Source organism: Bolinopsis microptera, chromosome 11 (genome assembly GCF_026151205.1).
Source record: "Bolinopsis microptera isolate Bmic1 chromosome 11, MBARI_Bmic_1.0, whole genome shotgun sequence".
NCBI classification, from domain to species: Eukaryota; Metazoa; Ctenophora; class Tentaculata; order Lobata; family Bolinopsidae; genus Bolinopsis; species Bolinopsis microptera.
The window spans coordinates 18,419,412-18,444,997 of record NC_087082.1 but is presented as its reverse complement, the minus strand read 5'-3'; the positions used below and the strand labels follow the sequence as shown (position 1 = coordinate 18,444,997).

The window sequence follows — 25,586 nt, the reverse complement described above, 5'->3', positions numbered from 1 at the left end:
ACAATAATAGACCTGAGGAGATTATTTAGCGCTATTATGACAGTGTAATCCAGGAATTCTGTTTTTAAACTAGTAATTCATTGACGTAGGGCGCGACGCCAAACGGGATTTTAGTGTACAAGTTTTATCTCAACGAACATTTTATGTAATTTTAGTGCGCGGAGCACGCACGTATCATTTCGATTTCGTTCGATTTTATCCTGAAAAGTAAATTCATTTGTGAAGGGAAGGTGTAATGTATTATTGATTATAATATGACGATGTATATTTCTTATTACTAATCAATCTATTTCCGCCTCTATTTAGAGGTCTAGCAAGACAGTCTATTTCATTGGTCCATAACAATCTGTTCACCCAGGATAGATTAACACACTTAATAAGGGCACCTCGTAAAGGATGTGATTCTTCATCACGCACTATAGCCATTGGAATAGGAGAGGTAATAGATTCACGATCACTATTCCCTGAGATTATAAATAATGTCTTGCTGCCTTATATAAAATTATAAACTCATATCAAACAAAACCGGAAACGATGTAAACCAGAATAACTACATAAGAAGTTGTTCTAAAAAAGGTGTTTGATGTGAAAATAGTGCGAGTTATGGTCAACGAATTTCATAAAGTCATAAGAATAAATTTGGGCTAGACAGACCTAGTCTATGCGGGCAGCCCGGAAGAATGTTCGATTGAACCAAGTACTAGTTCTTAATAATCATTTAAGTATGTAGTTAGTTGAACCACATATTTGACGAACACATAGTTTTTCTGGTTATCTATACTATATTTTAAACTTGACGAAATCCCCCCGGCAACAGCTGGACATCGACCAAAAATGACCATCTGGTAAGCTAATTTTAGCTCGCAAATGGGTTGAAACCTCGCCATTTTTAGCAGGGTTGTAAAAAAAGGATAGGAATAGGTATATAGCATTCTTAGAATTTTGATTTAGGCTTTAGATTTCTTATAATTAACGTCGGAAGTGAGGTAAAATAAACGTTAGAATAGTGTCGTAATTTCATTAAAGGTTACCTGCGCCGTTGTGTAGTAACATCAAAACATTGCCAGTGCGCGAGCAAAACAGATTTGCAACGTGCGTTGTTATGCTTTATGCTTTTATCTTTTGATGATACGTCATGACTAGCTCACATTTACGCACACGCTATAACTATTCATAACTTAGGTTCTGATTGATATATTTTTTGATGCGGTAAATGGTATCGATTAGGGAATTCGAATACTTTTAACGTTGTCGTCAATTTCAAATAAAATCCATACTTTATGCAGTACAGATCCTTAAAGTTAAATGGTGAAGAGATTAGAGTTTAAACATAAATGATTTTGACTAGCGGGATTTTAGTATACTATACAATTACATGACTGTTTCAGATCTTGAAAGATTTTCTTGGGGTGATTTCTATAGCTGGTCAGATTGTTCAGCCGACTGTGGAGGAGGCACTAGATCCAGATATAGGCTGTGTATAAATAAAGATACAATGATTGTTATGGTTACCCCATTGGGTAGGTCATATTGTGGGAATAGTACCGAGTATCAGATCTGCAACGCAAAGAAATGCCCTAGTGAGTGTAACAAAACAATTCGCGACATGATTTTAATTTAGGAATAAGTTTTACCATCATTGCTTTTGCAACTACTCAACTTAATATATCTGACCAAATATTTTGGACATTTTAAGGTAAGATGCTGTTAGTGTTCATGTTAATGAAGTACAGCAAAAATTCTAAAACTTGCCAGATTATATACCGTCGAATTTTGTGTACCGTTATACCATTGCTTAATACCCAGAAATGTGCGACTTCGTAAATGGGAAGAGTTCTATCCCATGTACGATGGGATATTATGTTAAATAAACTGAAAAGTCTTAATATCTAATGTATTAAAATTTAATTTAATAAATATAATCGTCTCAAGCATTGCTTACTATTACAGATGAAGTTCAGTTTGCTCTTTACGGGACGGATGGTAAACCGAGCAACGGAAGCGCTGGAGTAGTTTTGGTTAAAGTGCTTAACCGGGTCTGGCTACTAATGTTTTATATTGTATTATTGTAACTGTCTTTGTGAAAGTAACTACTAAACTAGTATAAAGGCCCCGTGAACGAATATTTAATATTATGTTACATCTTTATAATATGTGTATTTCAAAACGTTTGTAACTGCACCAGCTCAAGGAATAAAAAAGTTATCTGAAAATATTGAAGGAGATTGTAAAATGTTTATAAATATTTACAAACATTTTGCAATCTCTATCAATATTTTCAGATAAAATTTGTATTCCTTGAAATGGTGCAGTAACACCAAACACACCTTTTGAAATACACATATTATAAAGAAAACCACTTGTATGTGGTTGCCCTAGTCGAAGAAAAATATATTTGAAACATATCTAAAATGTGGCAATATTTTTCATCAGTTTTTGTTTTCAGACAGCAACCGTCTCTCTGTCGAACTTCTCAGACTACAAAGCAAATGTCATATGCAAGAACCTTGGGTATGATTATGCCGAGGATTGGTTTGATTTAGACAACGAGTACTTTTGGGGAGCGATACAAACCTGGTAAGGAACGATTTATTTATAACTGTTTTAGTGCTTAATGACAAATTTTGTGGCGATGTTAAACAATGTGCTTCTGTGAAAGCGGGAAAACTTTTGGCTTAAGGGGGCCGGGGGGGTCTTCATCAAAATTTTCTCGAAATTGATTTTATAGTTGTTTCTGATAGAGGGGAGTAATATCTATCAACTGCTTTTGGTCCCATGGAAAAATATTGTTCCTAGTCGAAATTATCGCGCGATTGAAAATCGCTCGCGCAATACAATTTCCATGGGACCAAAAGCAGCTGATAGATATCACTCCCCTCTATCAGAAACAACTATAAAATCAATTTCGAGATAATTTTGATGAGGACCCCCCCCCCCCCCCGCCGGCCCCACATCCAGAAAGTTTTATATTTCCTCACAGATGTGTCTTTTTCTAAATTCTGTGGCTTTTTTCTGTGGCCCGCTCGCTTTGCTCGCAAATTTTTAACACTGGACCAATTCACGAGCAGGGACGTAGCCAGGATTTTTCTTTGGGGGGGCTGTCGGCGAGCGAAGCGAGCCGACGCGTCCAATCCAGCTGCGCAGCGAGTGAAGCAAGCTGTGGAAGGGGTCTGGGGGCACAGCCCTCAGCGGGGTCCAGGGGCGGAGCCCCTTGACAAATTTTTGCGAAATAGGGTTTTTTAGACGACATTTGGCATTAAAGAAATTTGTAGGACAGCAATAAACTGGGATTGAAAAGAATCAAGTACTCACGTAAATTTGGTAACTTCACAACAGCAATCTGCATTCTCCAATCAGAATATTTCACTGTGTTCCAAAACTGACAGGATGTTCCTCTTTGATTTTTATACAATCGAAACATTTTCTTCAAAAATTTCCTCAATTAATTTGTCTTTATTCCAAAAAAATATTTCGAAATTTAGGAGTAACTTCTCAAAAATTTCCTCTTTTTCCTCCCGTTTTTTCCTCCCGAAAAAAATTTCCTCCCAGGCTGCCTGGCAAGATGGCGTGTTTCTGGATGTGGGCCGCCGGCCCCCTTAATTTTTATTAGAATTGATTATTTGATCAATGAATAGAGACTTTGTAATTGTATTAAATTAACGAACAAATTTTGATTTTGCGGCTTGGATCAAATTTTTCTGATTTTTATTTCATATTGCGGTTTATTGATCAAATGCAAAACCTTTCATTTTGCTCAATCCCGCTTCTCAAGATGGTCCAAAATACGGCCTCTTTTACTCCTAAGCATTTAATTTCAATATCAACTTTAACTTGAGGACTGCTCAAACAAAAAAATCTCTTTTAAAAATTTAAACATTAACCAAATTATAATTGTGCAAGTCCATATAATGTTCTCATAAATTAAATTCCAAACACAGGATCACTGTATTAGATGATGCACCAGAACGATACCAAGAAATCCTGAACAATATCGATAACAATGATAATACAGCTATGAGAAATCTGCTAGATCATGCTAGAGTGATGACAAATTTTTCTTGTGATAAAACTAAAAGTGATTTTGATTTCGATAGCTGTTCTTATTCCTTGGAGAGAAGACATTTCCGTACGGGTAATAAATATAATAACTACACACTGGGACTTCTTTGCAATATACAGCCTGGTAAGTCCTCAACATGTCATATTTAAGTATTTCTCTTAGCATATTTCTTTTCATTTGTTGTGTCTAATAATTAATAATATAGACCATTAAAGAATATTAAAATGGACATTTGGCACTTCTTTTCAGTTTATTCTTATTTTCACCATTAACGGCTGAAAAGGATTTACGCTGCACAGTGCACACTGGTTTTGAAGCAACATTAATATTGTTATTTCTTTAAAAATTATTTCAGGAGCGTGTACCGTTGCCGAAACTAACGGATTTTTCAAAAATGTTTGTCAACAAGATGACAATTTTAAAATTATCGAATGCATCGATTCCTCAAAATATTACGTATATCTTCCACGTAAGCAACCGAAATCAGGAAACTTCCTCCGCTCTGATGTAACAAAGCTCTGTTCTGACGATCCTCGTTTTTATCAAGGTTGTATACACCACCAGCCCAGCACTACACTCATAGAGTTGCTATCAGGAGACAATTCGAAATCTTTTTGTAACAGACATTTTACGGAACAGATTGGGGTAGTAACACCTAAGGTTTTCACCCTAACTATAGAATATGAAACACCTAATATGGATTTTAGTATGACTAATTCTACAACATGTAATGGATTATGTGAAGTTCATGGTTGTCTTGATGAAGCGTTGTGTAATGGTTATCGTTATGGTATATTTTGTGAGAGTATCACAAGTAATATGTCATATGTAAGCTCGCAAAAAATATGCGATAGCAGACTTGATTGCGAAAGTGGTGAGGATGAAATTGGTTGTAACGAGTACAATCATCATATGATAGATCTCTATACTGGTAGGAATGGTTTATTTAACATAAAACCTCGAGGATATGACGCCATCAATTATTTAGATTACAAACATAACTTGGCCCATAAGAAGTTGTATGAAGATGTCAAAAAGAGCAAACAATGCATTTCAACATGGAATCCAATATCGAATCCAAAATTGAATCGAGAATCATCGCATGTATTGTTCCAATACCGGAGGCTATCTAATTTTACAAGATGTTCTGCGCTAATTATTTATAAATCGTTCTATTTTGTTCAATCAAGTAACAGAATGAAGCAAGTTGAAGGTGAGCCGTATGTGCCATACTGCAAATTCTACATGGACCAAACCAATTGTACGGACCCAATGAGAGGAGTAGTGTCGTGTAAGATTGACAGCTACCCATCTACGATGTCTAAATTTGCCACCTGCGTTCAGAACCCAGGTTTGTGCGATGATGGGTTTGACAGCCTATGCTTGACAACCAGTCACTCTTGTACTGTCCATAAGCATCGATTTTGCAATGGAATTTCGGACTGTTCCGATAAAAGTGATGAAACATCCAAGATCTGTGACAGAATGACTTTGTCTACATGTTCCCGCCGATATCGTCACGACACAAAACTTCCCATACCCATCTCTTGGCTGATGGACGGAAGTAAAGACTGTCTAAAAGGAGAAGACGAAACAGAAATCTGGCCAACATGTGGAATCGGCAGATTGTCTCGTTATGTGCCTGACAGCAGTAAATGTGAAGATGTTTACATCTGCAGCCCTAGATCGTACCATTATGTAATGTTCCAAGATCTGTGTAACGGTTATGACATTTGTGATCATGCAAGAGTTTGCGGTCAGACTAGATCATCCGAACATGTTTTCACAAACCCCATCGCCATTGGAACAAGAAATCCATTGGAATTTCTCATACATTGTGTTGCCGGAGTGAGTACAAGTTTAGGTCACTATCTATCACAATGCGTCAAAGAAGATTTCTTGCCAGTCTCAATTTTTGGACTCGACGGTATACCAAAGATTGTTTTACCAAAGACCATGGTACACTGCACAAACGTATATGGAAGAGTGTACGTTTATCTTAGTTGCATGAAAAAATGCAAAGAGCAGCCTGTGTGTCCATTGCGACCACTTAACTATGACTCATGTAAGATTGATAATCAATACGAGGACAGGATTTTTACAATAGAGAATAAGAATCGCCTGACCTTTTTAAATAAAAATAAGAAAAGTGGACGGTATCAAAATAACATATTTCTCTGCAACAACGATAGATGTGTCGATTATGACAAAGTTTGCAATTTGGTAGACGATTGTGGCGATAGCTCAGATGAAGATATATGTATTAACAACTTTTTATGCATATCTTCAAAACGCTTCATTGGACGGGGCCAGAAATGTGATGGGAAAATAGATTGTGCTGACTACACCGACGAGTGCAATGAGGACTGTAGAACAACAATTATTTCAAAACTGTCTCTAAAGGTTTTCAGTTGGGTTGTTGGTTGTGCAGCAGTTATCTTAAACTCTGTCAAACTTTTGAAGAATTTTAGACACCTGGCAACCAGACATTTTACGTCTGCATTGAACAATAAAGCTCTAACAACTGTCATTCATATTGGGGATCTAATAACGGGACTGTACCTGTTAACTATTGCTATTTTAGACTCAGTCATCTTTGCGGAATCATACTGTAAAGAAAGATTTAATTGGTTATCCAGTGATGGGTGTGCTTTCTTGGGAGTGTTCAGTACATTCGGTGGTCAAATATCTCTCTTTTCAATGACAGTTCTCAGCATATTTAGGGCTATCGGTATCATCAAAGTCCAAAAAATTACATCCAAACATGCAGCTGCAAAAATGGTCATCATCATCGCAATAATGTCAATTGCATCATTTTGTCTAGCCTATATCCCCTTAATGGTCCGATATGAGGATATCTTTGTCAATGGAATGACATATAATCCAAACATTACAATATTTCCAGCATTTGTGACCAAAGACATGCACATTAACAAAATAAGCAAGTATTATGGAAGACTCGTTGACTCTGCAGTGTACACTTGGGCAAAAATCGATAGTTTGATAAGCCCAATGTTTTCAAACCAATATGGAGGCATAGGGAGACGCAAAGTTCACTTTTATGGCAATGATGGCGTTTGTCTGTTCAAATACTTTGTATCAGGAGAAGACCCACAAAGAGTTTATGTATGGTCAAATCTAACCCTGAATTTTGTGTGTTTCACCATCATATTTATCTGCTACAGCAAGGTTTTGTTCTTTACAAAAAGCTCAAAACAACGAGCTAGAATGTGCAATCAAAAAGCCCAAAATAGACGCTCAAGAGATAAAGAGGAATCCCATCTTCAAATAGCCCTCATAATTGCGACAGATTTCCTTTGTTGGGTCCCTTTTATATCGGTGTGTATGTTGCATTCTTTTGAATTAATGGATGCTACAGCCTTGTATCCAATATCTTCGATCGTGATTCTACCAATAAATTCTGTTATAAATCCCATTCTATATCATGATTACATAATCGTGACAATCAAGTTGATGGTAAATAAAATTAGATATTGGGTATCTATATTTTACATGTCTTATATAAGACGATGTTTACTATCGATAAACAAATTCGCTAGAACTAGAAGAAAGAAAAGAGATGTGGAAAGAAACGTCGCCATGACTCCGCAATCCGCTTTCAATGCAAATGAGCTGTCAGGACAAAATGAAGAAATCAGAACTTGTAATAATAACAAAACTGTCAACAAGGAAGATTCTACTTTTTTGCACAAAAATGATGATACTATGGACTTGGATTCTGCTTCAAAATCAGATATCACAAAAAAGAATTCCGCCACATTGAATAAAACAGAAACTGAATATTCTAAAATGTTCCTAACAGGAAAAGTTTTCGCGGGCAAATTCAGTATTACGCAAACGATATTGACAACCATTCCTGAAGAATGCGAAACATCTCAAAACGAGGATTTTAATTCAAAAAATATCTTGGAAAAAGATAAAGGAAAAAGAAAAGGCTAGATTTTTGTTTAACTGAAATTGTTGTTTAGCTGAAAAATAATGGTATCGTCGTCGTGGAATATACTTGATCGTTAAAGGATTGAACAGATATGATTATGAAGAGACAATTACTATTTTAGAGAACCGTGAACTTCATTTCAGCAGGCATAAGTCAAGACACTGGTATAAATATCCCAGGCCCGGCTATGCCAAGTGAAAAAATATATTAAATCACGGCACTTTCCAGTATTAGCCACAATAATCCAGATGAAACTTACAGTTTTCCCCTAACCAGTTAGATCACAGAAACAGCCCTTTTAGAAACGTGAAATTAACTGGCTCCAAAACACGCTGACAGAAATTTTAGATATTATAAAGAAATTTCCTGGGCAACACTTCCGAGCACAAATCCACTGAAAGTTTCTAACACAATTATATTATAAGGCTTCGAAAGTCTGGGATCCATGAATCCTGGTGTTCCGCGGGGTAAAAATTAATTGATTCGGTTGCTTCCGGACAATTCTTGTTTAGCCCTGTAACATTGCCCTGTTACAGTTTTGGTAATCCAGCCGTATCCCTGGCTGGAGCCAAAACTTATAAATTTCGAAAATCCTCCATTTACCAACTTTATGGTTTATTGACCCAGATTATCCAATGCTGACAATAAATCTCAAACTTAACACATCGTCACTACCACTTTTCCATTCATAGGGTGATCCACATTATTGTTTATTTTGTTTGACGATGCTTGTTTAACTTTAACTTTGTGTATTTAGCCCCTGCCATTTTACGTTGCATTTATCCAAGTCTTTTATTAGTACAAAAGGTCAATCCTAAATTAACGATCATTTTATATCCGCAATAAAGTAATATTAATAAGCAACGAACAAATCTTAAGCACCTCCTAAGCTATACGGACGGCCTTACCATATACGCATTAAGTCTATAGTCCTGGCAGACATTGAATCCCGTGACCCAGCTAGCTGCACGAGCTTAAGATAGGCCACATAAATCATAATTGCTAACCGGGCAAATAATTAGTTTATTGGCGGTCCTCCTGGCATGAGGACCAGTCACCAGTAGCCATAATATAAATTCTATCCGCCACAAGCTCGTGCCTTGTATCGGTCCGCCTCTTATTCATCATGATCCAATCCTGATCTCCTCCTCTTCACCAACTCAACTCTACATCAGGTTATGTACCCTTTCTTTATTTTATATCCACGCCTAATCAGCTCTAAGAGAATGCTTTTAAGCAAACTAAATACCTTGGTCAATGATCATCACGTCACCTAGCATTTTAGCTAATTTATAACCCAAGCTCTTAAAAGGCAGCCCTTACAACTGGGTATCGGGTGTAGAAATATTCCTTTACATTTTAGCTTCGAACTCAAAATATATTTATTTCCCATTTCATCTATCACCGCGAAGATTGACAAAACCTCACCACTCCACTACCTCTCACAGGTTCGAGCAACCGCAGGAGAACTTGTATCAGATTGACAGAAACTTCGATACCATCTCCCCTCCTAACAGTATCGAGTCTGTCCCCTCCCTGGAGGATCTATACAGCTTCTTCGAGACCTCAGTCCTCAGCAAGCCAGCGGAGGAGGAGGTGGCGGGGTTGGTAGTGGGAAACCTGAACCAATCTCTGAGAGAGGACGTGAAGAAGGAGCTGGACTGCGAGATTAAACAAGAACGTCTGGACGAGTCTGAGGAGATTATGATTGAGAAGATTGTAAGTTTTTGCCCTGAGAGTTCTTCCTAAATATATTTTGTTTCATGTTCATATTCGTTCTAATTAGTAATTGCCATTGATCGAATAAAGATAATTGAAATATTTTCAGAAGCAAGATCTCCTGAAGTCTCTATTTTACTGCGACTAATCTCGAGTTTACCTTTTGTTGGATCTTTCTTAAAAATGGACATTGAACAGCGACGTGGATTTTGAATAGATAATTTTGTACCGGGGGACAAATGAGACATTTTACTTGTGAAGGATGATTACAGCTCAAAAGACAAGTTTTTAAATTAAATTTATATGCAAAGTTCCAAAAAAACCTCCTGGAAATGTTTAAAACAATTGTTTGATCGTATTTATTAGAGGTTGCTTTATTAGTTGGTGTTTTGGTGACTATTCAGATTATAGTTATAAATTCTTGTATGAGGCTGGTATATTCCCTCATTTCTTATCGTTCATGTCCCATAATGCGGACTAGTTTTATGATTTGGGTCCAGAGGCGGCTCGTGGGAGCTGGCTGGCAGTTTTGTTGGGGGTCCAATCGATGGACTGGGGGGAGGGGGGCTTGGGAGCCGGCTCAAGCTGATCCCTCCAAACTACCGATTACATTACTGTTACACACAGGGCCTTGTAAATGTAATGTGTAACACTTTACAGGCGACAGCAAACAAAAACAAAAACTTATAACATGGGTGAAACAGGACACCACACGTGTACGATCTCAGCCGCGCAGTATCACAACAGTCAATAGTTCAAAGGGTCCTGGACCCCCAAATCGAGGCAAATCATAATAGATTACCTGTTACTGGGCCGCGCTCAGCCTGTCATTCCGCCTAATCTCTATTCGTTGTTTAAGAACATTAAAGCCTGGGGTCCTCAGGTAAATTACCTGTAGTGGGATGCGCACGATGTGCTTTGTAACGTTTACAATTAACTATGCGTTAAAACTGCGCGGCTGAGTAGTCCAGAGGTAGGATTAGACTCCCTACAACACAAAATTTCGCGAAGATCATGCGTGCGCTTACATTAAAACGTATGATAGTAAACGAAGACCTTTATATTGCGATTTGTTATTTCCTAACACTATTACTAATTACTATTTCTATTTTAAGCACCAGCCACCAGATAATAATTTAAAGGCGTCCACGGACGCCTGGACGCCCCCAATAGCCGCCTCTGTTTGGGTCGTATCAGACTCCCAGAGTAGTGAAATATAATACGTTGATGAAACATGCGATATTTTAAATGTTTTGTTTGCGCTTTATGTTAATAAAGATGCTAAATGTTTCTATATTTTAGATTAAAATTAGATTAGTTTTGAGTGATGTTGACTCTTTATAAAAACTATTTTATTTGACATTTATAGTATTTACACTTTTCAGACGCAGAAATAATTTTAGTTGTTGTGTACGGAATGAGATCAAATTATATTGTTTTGACTTTGAATCTGAAAAGCTAAACATGACTTTCTGTTAACCTTCATTACGTCCAAATCTAACGTTTTCTACAGCTAAGGAACTAATGAGATTTTTATACGATAATAACAAGCTTTAGTAACTCGGTAATCTGCCGATGCACATCTGCGGCACACCTGGGGCACAAACTCGGGCACACCTCGGGCACACCTCGGGCACATCTCGGGCAGAAAGCACACCTCGGGCACACCTCGGGCAGAAACCACCTGGGGCACACCTCGGGCACACCTCGGGCACATCTCGGGCACATCTCGGGCATGGTAATTGGGAAACCTTGGAAAAAGAACCTGGGCACACCAGTTTCTGCCCGGGCCGAGGTGTGCCCGAGGTGTGCTTTGTGCCCCAGGTGTGCCCGAGGTGTGCCCCAGGTGTGCCCGAGTTTGTGCCCCAGGTGTGCCCGAGGTGTGCCCCAGATGTGCATCGGCAGATTACCGAATTGCCCAAGCTTTTGTCAACAATAAGTTCTGTCAAATTGATGTTTTGATTTTTAACAGTCCAATTATCTTAATTGATATTACCTTTTATATTGTTTCCGTTTAAGGTGTGATTGATTATGATAACATTTACTAGTTTTGTACTCGTTAAAATATTGAAGCATTTACTCTACAGCCGAATGATTAAATTTTACCCAATCCGATACAGTTGATTCCGATTTCAGATTTGCTGGAAATTCCAGGAGAAATGTTTGAGAAAAGTTTATTTGGAATTTAAACTAGACTATAGAAAAATGTAACACTTATGGGTGTAATCAAAATTTCACGTTAAGTCGCCATATCGTTAAATCGTGCCAGGCCCAGAGCACCTTGCTCTGGGCCTGGCGCAGAGCAAGGTAATTTACGCCTTTTAATTTTTGGTGTTAAATCTAGAAAGTTCCCCTGGAGATTTAATTCGATTTCGTTAATCTAATTTAGTTCAATAGATTGATATGTAACAATTATAATATCATGATTGGTGAGCTGCTGATTAGCTGTATAATATTTGAAAACAAAAAGTGATTATGACAACAACAACAACACAACAATGGCGAACCTAGCAAGCTAGGATCGAGGGGCCGATCTCCTTTTCTTTTGCGATAATAATTTTTGGTGTTAAATCTAGAAAGTTCCCCTGGAGATTTAATTCGATTTCGTTAATCTAATTTAGTTCAATAGATTGATATATAACAATTACAATATCATGATTGGTGAGCTGCTGATTAGCAGTATAATATTTGAAAACAAAAAGTGATTATGAAATTATTATTAATATTCAATAACATTTTTACAATTAATTATGATTTTCGTTATTTTTGACATCTTACCTGAAAACTAAGTTCCAAAATAATTTCGTATTTGATTTCCAAACTTAAATACCTAATAGTATTAGTAACTGCATCGGCTGTCAAAAAGTCCAAAGAAAGAAATGGAAATATCTTAGCATGAGTATTAATATGTTTAGTCCGTTTGATCAAACGTAGTACTATTCTCCAACTCCTGAAACTGTGTGAAGCTGTACTGCAAGATGAGCCCCAGGCAGGAGGGAAATTAGGGACTTTGTAGATTTTGATTAATTCACTGTACATACGTGATTTCTTTCTAACCAGAGCCACTGGTATTTTGAACATCTTCCCACGATGCACGCTGTCGAAAGACCAGTGACTTAGTGGAAATTGAGGGATCGTTCCTTTGATGGTAGCACAGTAGGTAGGTTATCGGATAACTTATCCTACTCTACTTCTAGATTGTGTAGGCTGACCGTAGTACTGTTATCGAACTTCCCTACGAGTGTCAAACTATTTAGTATTTGTCAAACTTTATTGTGCGTCGAGCTACAATACTTCTTTTTATAGTTAAAAACTGTGTCGTTTGTAGACAAAAGAACTCATCACTTGTTGGAGTCGAAGCTTGACTGTACTTGCCTATCGAATATATATATAAATATACTTTCTCATGATTGCAACTCTTAGCTTCGATCGAATAACTCATCATGTTGAAGAGCCTTACGTTATTAATAACCAGCCGATGGTGATATAAATTTGCATCACGTATTATCACAAACTGCTTTTAAGATTTTGTGAGTTCTAGAAGCATACAATTGTATTTTTAACAAAAATTGCGCCCGTTTCCTCGGAGGGGACGGACGCGAAGATTTGCATCCCCTGCCCATACTCAGAATCAGATCATTTATACATTTTTAACTTCATCATAGACTTTGACTTACAGTTTAACCCCGATTTATCGTTCCCATATTTACAGCCGTACCCAGTGCGATCTAGTTTCTACCCTTTCCCCAAAATTTGTAAATTAGAGCTCACGCAATCCTTGGAAATACGAGTTATATCATGACAACGGTCAAGCGAGCTTGTCCGTTGTCCGGCTTGTCACTTCCCCTAATATAATAACCCCTTATTAATTGATTGCTTGTGAACCATAACATAATTGGGAACCAGTAGGACCAGTACAGAAAGAAACCATGTTATCCAACGGGAAAAGTAAGGCTATTATAGGGAATATTTAAAATTTAGTCGTTATTGCGAGTGGTACACTGGAAGAGCTTTGTAGTATAGTATGTTATGCTGTGCAGATTAAAATTGTGGGTTCACGTACTATTTTATTTTGCAAATGGGGTAAATGAGGAAGGAAACAACTTTCCCAAAAACCACCTTATATTTATAACGAGTTCTGTGTAGAGACGTGCAACACGGTTCTCATGGTTCCAATGTTGCATGCGTTGTTGGTTATATAAACTATAAGCATAGCAAGGCCCGTTTTAACGAAGTTATACCAACTACTAGCTGTGCATATTTTATGATTTAATATTTAATTTTAGATTAATGAATTTACTTGTTGGTGCTCTCGTGTGGTGGCTGTTTCATCTGACTTACGAAACAGGTGAGCGTTCGTTTTTAATTTTATCCACATGTTTTAAATCATGTTTCTAAAATTCTTTTATTAAATCAATCTGTTTTTTTAAGCAGTAGTAATCATTAACTATCTATGGCTCAGAAAAACAAAATGATTTTCCCTTAAATTAAAAAGGCTGCATGGTACTTTAGCCATGCTGATTGCCGCTCCTCTTTGTCATATCACTTCAACTTCATTTAAGATAATGAGCACAAGACTTATTTTGTAAATTGTATTGATATGAAATTCACCGGCAAATATTTGTACTTCTGGGTCAAGTCATATAAAATCTAAGTATGATAAATATGCATAAATCTCTCGAAAACTGTGTTTTTATAGTGAACTTAATTTTGCCTTGTTATTCAATCAGTTTGTGCGAATGGCAGAGAACCATGTTCAGATGGTGACGGTTGTATCCTAACAAAATGGTTGTGTGACGGAGAAGAAGATTGTAATGACGGATCAGACGAGGATCATTGTGACGGTTTGTATAAACTTAATTGTTAATCTTTGTTTGACTGTGCCAAACCATGTTTGACCAACAAACTAGGGCCAGTGACCAAACTTTTAAGGGGTCTTGGACTCCGGGCGCACACGGTTTCTCACGTGGCAGATATACCCATATTTTTTCAAATTTTGGCTCAATTCTTTCAAATAAACTAATCATTAGTCATTATAAATACAATTGCATTATCACTGGCCTTAAAGTTAAAGTACTAGTAGAAGACCTTACAAGCAAAATGTCGCGTTTTCTGCTGCACATTGACAGATTTGACGACATTATATCATTGCACATAATATGGAAGGGGGTGCACGATAAAAATAAACTTGCTCGGATTTTAAAAATTTTTGTACCATTGTTTTTTAGAGACTGTGAGAATTTTCACAATACCAAATTTGTAATACCTTTTTGGAAAGATTTGACCATTGTTAATGGTCTGGCCCGGCGCGCGCTCCTTCGTAGCACTTGCCGTCGGGCCATTTCGAGAAGAAAGCGGCGCGCGCTACTTCTAAGAAATTTAGACGAGTAACATCTGTCATGAAAAGATCAAATTCAATGAGTTTCGCCTAGTATATATGGTTGCCATATTTGATGGTGCGCGGCTTTTGGAGCAAAATTAGCTGTAATAGTCGTGTAATTTGACCAAATTCGTTGATTTTTGTCGTATTATTCGGATATATCTTCGGTTCCTTGAATGAAATCATTTTGAAAATTGGCGACGACCTTCCAATAGGGCTTTCACAACTGTCCGAAAAATTTGGTGGATATCGGAATTGATATAGTGATCAAAATGGGGCAAAATACGCTGCTTTTAGCTGTAACATAATGTCTGATAGTTGGATATGCTTTTTCGGACACTTTCTTAATTGTAAGTCTATGTTGTCATACGTTGTATGACCCGCCTGTATCGTAGAAACTAAAAACTCTACTATAGTGAAGCGACGCCGACAGTGGGGGTCACCACGTGATACAAAGTCTATGAGTAAGCTTACCAATTTTTGTTGCAATCGGAGGTTGGGAAGGATAGTCAAACTCAATGTCTATTTGTTTGAAGAAAATTGTGCTGGCCGAAATTAGCGCTAAAAAATTGACCATTGTTAATGATCTGGCCCGGCGCACGCTACTTCGTAGCTCGTGCCATTTCGAGAAGAAAGCGGCACGCGCTACTTCGAAGAAATTTAGACGAGTAACATCCGTCAACTAAAAAATTATCCTACAGTCGGCACACGCGGCTCACTGTCGATGGTGCACTACATAAATATTATTATATTATTATAAAACAGGATCTTACCGACAAAAATGATTCTTAAAAATACCTTAATGCGGTAAACTGTACCCTTGAAAAAGATTTTCCCAACATCTGTTGCATGCAGCTATATCTCTAATTTCGTTCAATTCATGCAAGTTGTCCATTTGCAAATTTCTACTACTTAAATCACTTCTTAAAACCGATAACAAGTTCATTCTAGGTCTCCCCAATCTACCAATGAATAAATTATCTCATTCAATAGCAAAAGAGAGAGCCGTTTGGGCTGGGGTGTTCTCCATACTCCTGAGAATGTGTCCAAACATCTTCCACCGCTGGTGTTCAATACGCTTGGATAACTTTTCAACTTTGCACCTTTCATACAATGCTTTGTTGCTTATCATACCTTTAGGCCATTTGATGTTTAAAATGGACCTGAGGTGTCTACGATGGAGTGTGTCCATTTTCTCCATGGTTGCTTTCTTAGGACTCCAACTATTTGAGTTGTAAATCAATACAGATACAACTTGAGCATCATATAACCTCAGCTTTCTTTCAAGGGAAATTTTCTTACCGGACAACCATACTTTTCCAAAGTTCTTAAAAGCAATCTCAGCTAGGATTCTCCTTCTTTGAATGTCCTTCTCAGTACAGAGTAAGGAACCTAGTGACTTGTTACTTCGCCATGGTTCGTTATTAGCTAATGGCTGACCGTTTGTGTCTTTATCAGATTTTTTCGCCAGGTAGAAGGTACTGAATTCAGTTTTACTTTCATTTACTTGGAGGTTCCAGTCTTTGAGAATCTCCTTCACTGTAGGAAGGAAAATTCTCAGTTTCTCGATGTCCTCGTCAGCAAAGTCACAATCGTCTGAATATTCCCACTCAGTTGGAAAACCTAGTTCTGATACTGGTGGGTTTGGTCTCCCAGATACAGCTCTGAGGTGGTGTAAGGCTGCTGCAAGAATAAGTGTGAATAGCTTTCCAGATAAACTGTCACCTTGAAAGGCTCCGAGTAAACTTTCAAACTCTTCCGACAGTGAGGAGTTAACACGAACTCTAAGGAGAGTATTCGATAGAAGGTATTGAACTAAGCGAATGTCGTCCTCCGAACAACCAGCATCTTTCAAAACATTGATGATAGTGTCCCTTTTCACGGTATCAAAAGCTCTTCTCATATCAATACCCATTTTGCTAAATGTCCATTTCTTCCTCATCACAACAGATATTAGCATTCTCTGAGCCCACACAATGTCAGAGCAGCTCCTACCTCTCTTGTAAGCACTCTGCCATGGCATGGTGTAGTTGTCAATTCTACTCTCAACCCGTTTTAATGCAATTTGAGTGAGCATCTTCCTTGATCCGTTTAACAGTGTAAGTGGTCTAAGGCTTGTGAGGGGACCTTTAGGTTTACCGGGCTTCTGTAGAGGAGTCACAATACCTTGTCCTATTGAACTTATGTATTTGTTCCCACTAAATGACTCGTTAATTGCCTCAGCATACTTCTCAAAAGTGATTGGATGGGCGTACTTTATCAACTCATTCTGGAGATTATCTGGACCACTGGCACGGTTTGATTTGAGTTTACTTGCAGCAAGTTCAACTTCAACTGGTGTAATGGGGTTATCAAGTGGTTTTGGATCGCAGGTAAAAGGTTGCAGGCCAGCTTCAACTCCTTCTGTTAGTTGTTTTTCGAAGAAAGATTTCGCTGTGTTTGCTTTCCCTAAATCAGTACCAATAGGGTTGTTGTTGATATCATTGACCACTATGTTACCCGACTTTTTTATTCCAGCTAAAGATCTTGAAGCTTCAAACATCTTTCTAGCATCGTCAGTGTTATTTATTTCTTCTGCTAGAGCGTCAGCCTTCATGTTATTTATTTGCACAAGTCTCTTAGAAATGCTATTCTGAATGTTTCTTACTGCTCTCCTATCTCCACTAACATCACTACCATTTGGGGCTGATTTGATCTTTAGAGTCTGATCACGCTTTTGAGCAACTAATGAAGCTACTGTTAGATCACTGGAGAAATTTTGTTAAGAGGATTTCCCTTTCAGGGGTATAGTTTCTTCAGCACACGCACGTATGTCACTAAAAAGTTCATTCATTTTCTCATTTGGGTCATCTGGATAAGTTTTACCCGATAACCTTTCAGCAATCGCACTTTGATATTTCTGTCTGAGTTCTTTATCCCTGTAGAGAGTTGAACAGTCAAACTGAGTGCTATCTGATTTTTTGGTTTTGTGACACTGCAACTGTAATCTATCTTCTCACCGATAGTACACACTTGTCACACCGAAGAACACGACTCCTAACACAAGTCCACCAACATACAACCGCAACTGGCGTGGCTAGCAGCACTGGTACACCGTAGAGCAACCACCAACGTCGAGTAGACGAATAGCCTCCAAGATCACATCATTTTCCTAGAATGGATTAAATTATGTTAGTTTGGTATTTAATGAATAATGATGTACTTAATTATATAATATCATCATTAACAACAACAGGTTTGTGATCAGATCGTAACTCAGCGCCTCCGTATGATCTGCTGTCCTTTATTAAAACCGTAGACCTCCTCCTGCAAAGCACATAGTCAAGTTGAGCGTATATAGGAGTATTTCTCTTAGTCCTGTGTTCACCAGTCCAAGTTAGTTTGTGCCTACTTGGATGATCAAACAAAGTATTGCATGCTGTTAGGTCTTCTTTAACCATAAATTCAAGCAAATGCTCCCCATTTTCATTTCTAGTCCCAATACCATGTCTACCTATCAAACCTTCCAGACCTAATTGTTCATCAACCCTAGTTCGTTTACCCAGCTTTGAGTTAAAATCTCCGCAGTGGAACATTTCCCATTTTGATGGAGTAGATGATACATAGTGTAAATATTTATAGAACTGAGACAGTTTGTCAGGCTGTTGTTGAGCACGAAGAGATGTGAGACCATAACTGTTGATGATTCTGAAATTCTTATTACTACCACCCTTGAGAGGAAAACAAAAAACTTTGAAAGTTGTGATGAAAGGTTGCAGTTTAGGGCTAATAACAAATCCAATACCCCCATGACATTGTTCTTTCTGATCAAAAATTAACAGTCTGTAGTTGTTGTGAAGTATGATATCCACCTGATTAATGCACTTAGTTTCTTGTAGTCCCACAATGTCCATACCGTACCTTTTGCAGCCATTACCCAGTAACTCCCTCTTTAAAAGTCGTTCAGACCGAGTTTTATCATTAACCGCAGTGTCTGGACTACCCAAGCCCCTAACATTCCAAGAACAAACAGCGAAAACAAATAGCACAGCACACAGTGTTGATCCCATCTTGATTTTGGGCGTAGACTCTCCAGCCATAGCTGTATGTGGGTCGTCACTCCTACATTCTACATAAATATGGTATATAAAAGTATAAAGATGTAACACATTAAAAGATTAAAGGCCCTTTGGCCTTAATGTCTTATAATGATTGAATAATTATGGAAAGCAGTTCAGCGAAACTCAGAGTCCAACAATTGTGTTAACCCGACTTAATTTAGCTTTGGTTTTCAATCAGTATGTGTGGGAGATGGTTTGACAAAATGTAGAGATATTAACGGTAAATGTGTCCGAGACGCTATCTATTGCAATGGAAATGTAGACTGCGCCGATGCATCGGACGAGTATGGATGTGAAGGTTTGTTTAAACAGTTAAACGTAATCTTTGTTTCACTTTGCCCCCAACCCTGTGTTAAAATACATCAAATCTTTAAATCAAGTGAGACAATCAAGCCCGGTTGGATTACGTAATCAATGAATGAAGTCGATTTAACTATGTCTATAGCTCTATAGATTCTACCGGGATAGTAAGAGGAAATAAATGGAAAGAGCCGGGATAAATAAACCGGTTATAGTTATACTTAGACCCGTGGGTCGATTTCCCTAAATTGTTTGATACTTTAATTGTACTAGTATGTACATAATTTCAAAATTTCAGTTTCATACCACAAGAAATGACCGAATTATAGGCATAGCCTCTCACTCATAGTCATATAGCAATGCTGCACTTCGCCGGTTATTTTTCAAAACGGCGGCGGCGTGGTTAAAATCGTCGGCGGCGTAATCGGAGTGAGGTCACGTTCATTCAAAAAATTCTAGCCAAAATTACGAAACGGCGCATTTGGCGTATAAACAGGTTCACGCCGTGTACGCCGTTTGAATACGGCGGCGGTGGCGTGGCCGGAAAATCATCGGCGGCGTTTGGCGGTGGCGTGCAGCACTGTCATATAAACTCTTACTTACTTGTACTTGAAAATTATTGTTCGTACCTTGTTCCTAAGTCGGCTATCAACAAGCTATGAACTTGAAGCCCATGTACGACCATGCAGGTAACCATGATTCAGGAGAGTGAAAAGTGGAAAATAACAACCTCTAGAAGTCTAAAGATATCTCTAGTTACCATGGAGTACCACACAGTAACTCTTTTTTCGGCGTATAAGACCTCTCCAATGTATCCTGTTTGTTGCTCGTTGTTCTGCATCTTCTATCTTGATGTTATCGACATGTTAACGGGGTGCTTCTCTTGTATTGTTTTGGGAACAACGGAAACAACAGTTTAGGAGAAGTGGTTTTAAAATAAACTAAAAACTAACTTTTACAACACAAAACATCTGTATTTATATTACCTACCTTGCAGGTCTTAATAACTATTTTAACGTCACACTAAAGTTAGTGCGCGAGCTGACCGGGATTAAATGAGGCTTAGTCCACCTGCTATGGTCATGTGACCTAGGTCACATGACTTACAACCAATGGACGGCTGCCCCACCTATTGTTGGACCAATCGTAAAATTCGCGAATATTCTGCACCCATATTTTAGAACGGCAATGTTGACAGGTCACGATTGACCGGTCACAATTGATGAACCACCTGTTCCCATGTCACTATCATCTAATCCTATAACCTAACATACCTCCTTTTTTTAATAATAATTTTATTCTGTTTAATACTTTTTTAGATGTTTCGTGTTTAGAGGAATAAAATTATTAACTGAATCTTTACAACATGTATTTTACAATGCAACAAAATTTTAGTCTTAATACGACATTTTTCATTAATAAAACATATCTCTAGAGCTTTTACTTAAAGATAATTTTTAAATTCAAATTTCTAGTAAACATAAATGATTGGCTGTACTTCCTTTTCGAACTTTTTTTTCTTTTATTATTGACAATCTGGAAATTGGTAAATGTGTACAGTCAACCATTTTAAAAATATATCAACTATTAATATATCAACTTTAATATATCAACAATAATAAAACTCATCTAAAATTCTACTCTCAGTCTCTTTTTGTCCATGAATTGTCAATCATTCTCCTCCCTCCTCAAAACATTAACAATCATTTAAATCAAAGAACTAATTCTGAGAGTAAGTTAACATAATATCAGTCTAGCTAACATTTTTTTATTATTTTTGTATATAAAATCTTTTTTTCTAATTTTCTTAGTTTTCTTTTGATCATAACTGCATTCGCGATCAAAGCTATTTAGTGTTAAACGAAATTTGCGTTATTATAACTTCACATATTTCAACAATAAAAAATCAGAGCATGATACTATCAGTACTGCTGGCCGTTAGTTTCCTATCGATACTGATGCATCGATAGAAATCTAGCTGCAGGCTTAGGGATGGCCGGCACAAAACACGTGTGGTAATCACTAGGCTGTTTTACGGCTTCTGATTGCCACAACTTGCTAACCCTCGAACCTGTACATATTTAAATCCAAAATTAATCCTGATTTTTGTTTACTATTATATGTCATTCCAAGTTAAAGTTGTCTTAATTTCATTAGTTCAACTGTGTACTCCGTATTTTTTTGGATTTGATACAAAACCGTATCGAAATTCGATTTTCAAAATTTTTACCACGGATAATAACTACTCCGTGTCTCAGTTTCTACGAACATGGTATGGATTAAAATACCTGACTGTAGCACAACCGTTTTGTCTGCACACTCAATTGGTAAAATTTTACAATCTGACATTATTTCACTATTTAGGCAGGCTTATTTAGCTTTATTTTCATCGGCAGCTTTTGCCGATGTCATATTTTGATAACAATATATAAGTTCTCCTGTGCCACCTTCTAATCATACTTTAAACGTTGCATCTAGTTTAACCACGCAAGACAATCGACAAAGTCAAACATGCTCACACTGTTTCGAGTCAACTAATTTTCAAATTCGAGTTCCACTGACAACTCAGCATTTTTTTAAACATCAAAAGAACTCTGATATCGATCAGACATTTTCAAATGCGCTGATGCCGACGACAGTCGGGGGCAAGTCAGAGGCTTAACGACAGAGGTCTGAGGCCTCCGAACCTGTCAGAAGTGCTTATTATAAAATTATAATACAGTCATCATTTGGGAAGTTGGTCGTTTAGCTCCGGACAGTCTATGCAACGTCTATGCAACGTCCGTGCAACAACAAAAGAACCGTCTATGCAACGTCTATGCAACGTCCCTGCACAATGAACACTCTATGCACACTCCCTGCACGGTCAGTCTATGCAACGTCTATGCAACGTCTATGCAACGTCCCTGCACAGTACCATATGAACACCGGCTACTAGCCGGCTAGTAGCCACTTTTGTAATAACAGCTCCTCAACTTCACATTAACAACCGGCTACTAACCGGCACTTGAAAAGTGGTCACTAGCCGGCTACTAACCGGCTACTAGCCGGCTAGTGACCACAAAGTGGCTACTAACCGGCTACTAAGCGGTCACTAGCCGGCTATTAGCCGAGCTCTAAAGCAGACCTATTAGTAGCCGGTTCTAAACCGGCTACTAGCCGGCACTTGAAAAGCGGTCACTAGCCGGCTACTAACCGGCTACTAACCGGCTAGTAACCACCAAGTGGTTACTAACCGGCTACTAACCGGTCACTAGCCGGCTCTAAAGCAGAGGCTAGTGACCGCTTTTCAAGTGCCGGCTAGTAGCCGGTTTAGAACCGGCTACTAATAGGTCTGCTTTAGAGCTCGGCTAATAGCCGGCTAGTGACCGCTTAGTAGCCGGTTAGTAGCCACTTTGTGGTCACTAGCCGGCTAGTAGCCGGTTAGTAGCCGGCTAGTGACCACTTTTCAAGTGCCGGTTAGTAGCCGGTTGTTAATGTGAAGTTGAGGAGCTGTTATTACAAAAGTGGCTACTAGCCGGCTAGTAGCCGGCTAGTAGCCGGCTAGTAGCCGGTGTTCATATGGTACTGTGCAGGGACGTTGCATAGACGTTGCATAGACGTTGCATAGACGTTGCATAGACGTTGCATAGACTGACCGTGCAGGGAGTGTGCATAGAGTGTTCATTGTGCAGGGACGTTGCATAGACGTTGCATAGACGGTTCTTTTGTTGTTGCATGGACGTTGCATAGACGTTGCATAGACTGTCCGGAGCTAAACGACCAACTTGGTCGTTTGGGAAGTTGGTCGTTTAGCTCCGGACAGTCTATGCAACGTCTATGCAACGTCTATGCAACGTCTATGCAACGTCCCTGCACAGTACCATATGAACACCGGCTACTAGCCGGCTACTAGCCGGCTAGTAGCCACTTTTGTAATAACAGCTCCTCAACTTCACATTAACAACCGGCTATTAACCGGCACTTGAAAAGTGGTCACTAGCCGGCTACTAACCGGCTACTAGCCGGCTAGTGACCACAAAGTGGCTACTAACCGGCTACTAAGCGGTCACTAGCCGGCTATTAGCCGAGCTCTAAAGCAGACCTATTAGTAGCCGGTTCTAAACCGGCTACTAGCCGGCACTTGAAAAGCGGTCACTAGCCGGCTACTAACCGGCTACTAACCGGCTAGTAACCACCAAGTGGCTACTAACCGGCTACTAACCGGTCACTAGCCGGCTATTAGCCGAGCTCTAAAGCAGACCTACTAGTAGCCGGTTCCAAACCGGCTACTAGCCGGCACTTAGAAAGCGGTCACTAGCCGGCTACTAGCCTTTATAGTTGCCTGTAAGGAGATCTCATTGCATCGATTGAGATAACGAGCATGTGAAGGTGACAAATGATCATGAGTGACGCGAGCCGATTCAGTCATCGATTGAGATAACGAGCATGTGAAGGTGACAAATGATCATGAGTGACGCGAGCCGATCAAGTCATCGATTGAGATAACGAGCATGTGAAGGTGACAAATGATCATGAGTGACGCGAGCCGATTCAGTCATCGATTGAGATAACGAGCATGTGAAGGTGACAAATGATCATGAGTGACGCGAGCCGATCAAGTCATCGATTGAGATAACGAGCATGTGAACGTAACAGGCGAATGACGCGGATCACGTGACACGTCAAGACTATAAAAAATTCAAATCAAACAAACACAAACTCCAAAAAATGGAGAACAAAGGACCAAATTTGGCAGCATGATGGCTGATCGCATCGAATCTGACTCAGAATTCTTGAAACAGATATTTTTTCAGATGAGGCTCATTTTCATCTGAGCGGTCATGTCAATCGCCAAAATTGTAGGTTTTGGGCAGATGAGAACCCCCATGCAACAGTTGAGTCGCCTATCACTAGAGAGAAAGTCACAGCTTGGATGGGGATCGGGTATCATGGTATTTTCTCAAAATTCGACTTTTTGGAACAGAGCCAAAAAAAATTAACAAAGTTGAATCGCTGGAACAAATGAGCTTAACAAATTAAATTTGTAAGCTTTATAAACTAATGGCAACCGATAATGGGCATTTTGCTCCTTTATAAAAAAATGTATTGGTTTTTAAAATCAGGACATTATTTTTGAAACACCCTGTATAAGGAGTACTAACCATCTACTTACTGTACAATTCACCATTTACTCCTAAACGACTACTATCATGGTTCAAACAAGAAACCAGACCCATCCTTCCTCAGACCTCCATTGCCTCCACTGTGGCAACCCTGGTCATCTCTCCACTGCTTGCCCTCGATCGAGCTACTCATCAACGACACCAGCTCTCACCTGCCAGACATGTATACATACATTATGGACGATATTCAGACCCAGAAAGACGCCGTGACTGTCGCTAAGGAGCTTCTCTCCCTACCTAATACTCGGATTGAACTTCTCAACATCCACAGAGAGGACAGCGCCAAGGCCCTCAAACCGCTCCCCAGCTACACCTTCTAACAGGAGTTGTTGTATTTAGTTGGTGTATTCAGAGTATTGTCATGACATCAGTCATTTTATCACAATTAATTTATCCCAGTTATTTTATCACAATTAATTTATCCCAGTTATTTTATCTCAGTTCTTATTAAAGGATTGGGAATTACATTATCAATCCTTATCACTTATAATTGCTTGAATTTAAACTGCTTCCTTCACTTGTCTAATCCTGCAATCTCACAGTCCAATTGCAAATTCATTCTGAAATTGAATATAATATAAAATATAATATAATATAATATAAAATTCAGATAGCCACAAGTACAAGCACTAGTAGTAGTATAAAATATTTACAATCATGTCTTTTGAGAGCATCTGGAAGCATATTCTGTGCAATTACAAACTAATTGCACTGCTCATTTGCACTGCTCAACGCAATTATTTTACAGGGTGGCCCAAGAACGTTCACCAGTTCTTATCTCTTAAAATTGTTACATGTCGCTCAGATCTTGCTAATTATTTTAAAAACAAAAAGTGGCATAACTTATGTTCTGATAAATATTTTTGCTTCAAAATTTAACAGAATCTTACATATATAAAGCGAG

At 38.5% G+C, this 25,586-nt stretch overlaps 1 protein-coding gene across 1 annotated transcript in view; it reads right to left on the bottom strand.

Moving 5' to 3' along the window:
• LOC134823189 (polyunsaturated fatty acid 5-lipoxygenase-like) overlaps positions 1–25,586 on the bottom strand; it is a 1,185,970-nt gene that overhangs the window by 294,393 nt on the left and 865,991 nt on the right. The gene's annotated exons all lie outside the window — the stretch shown is intronic.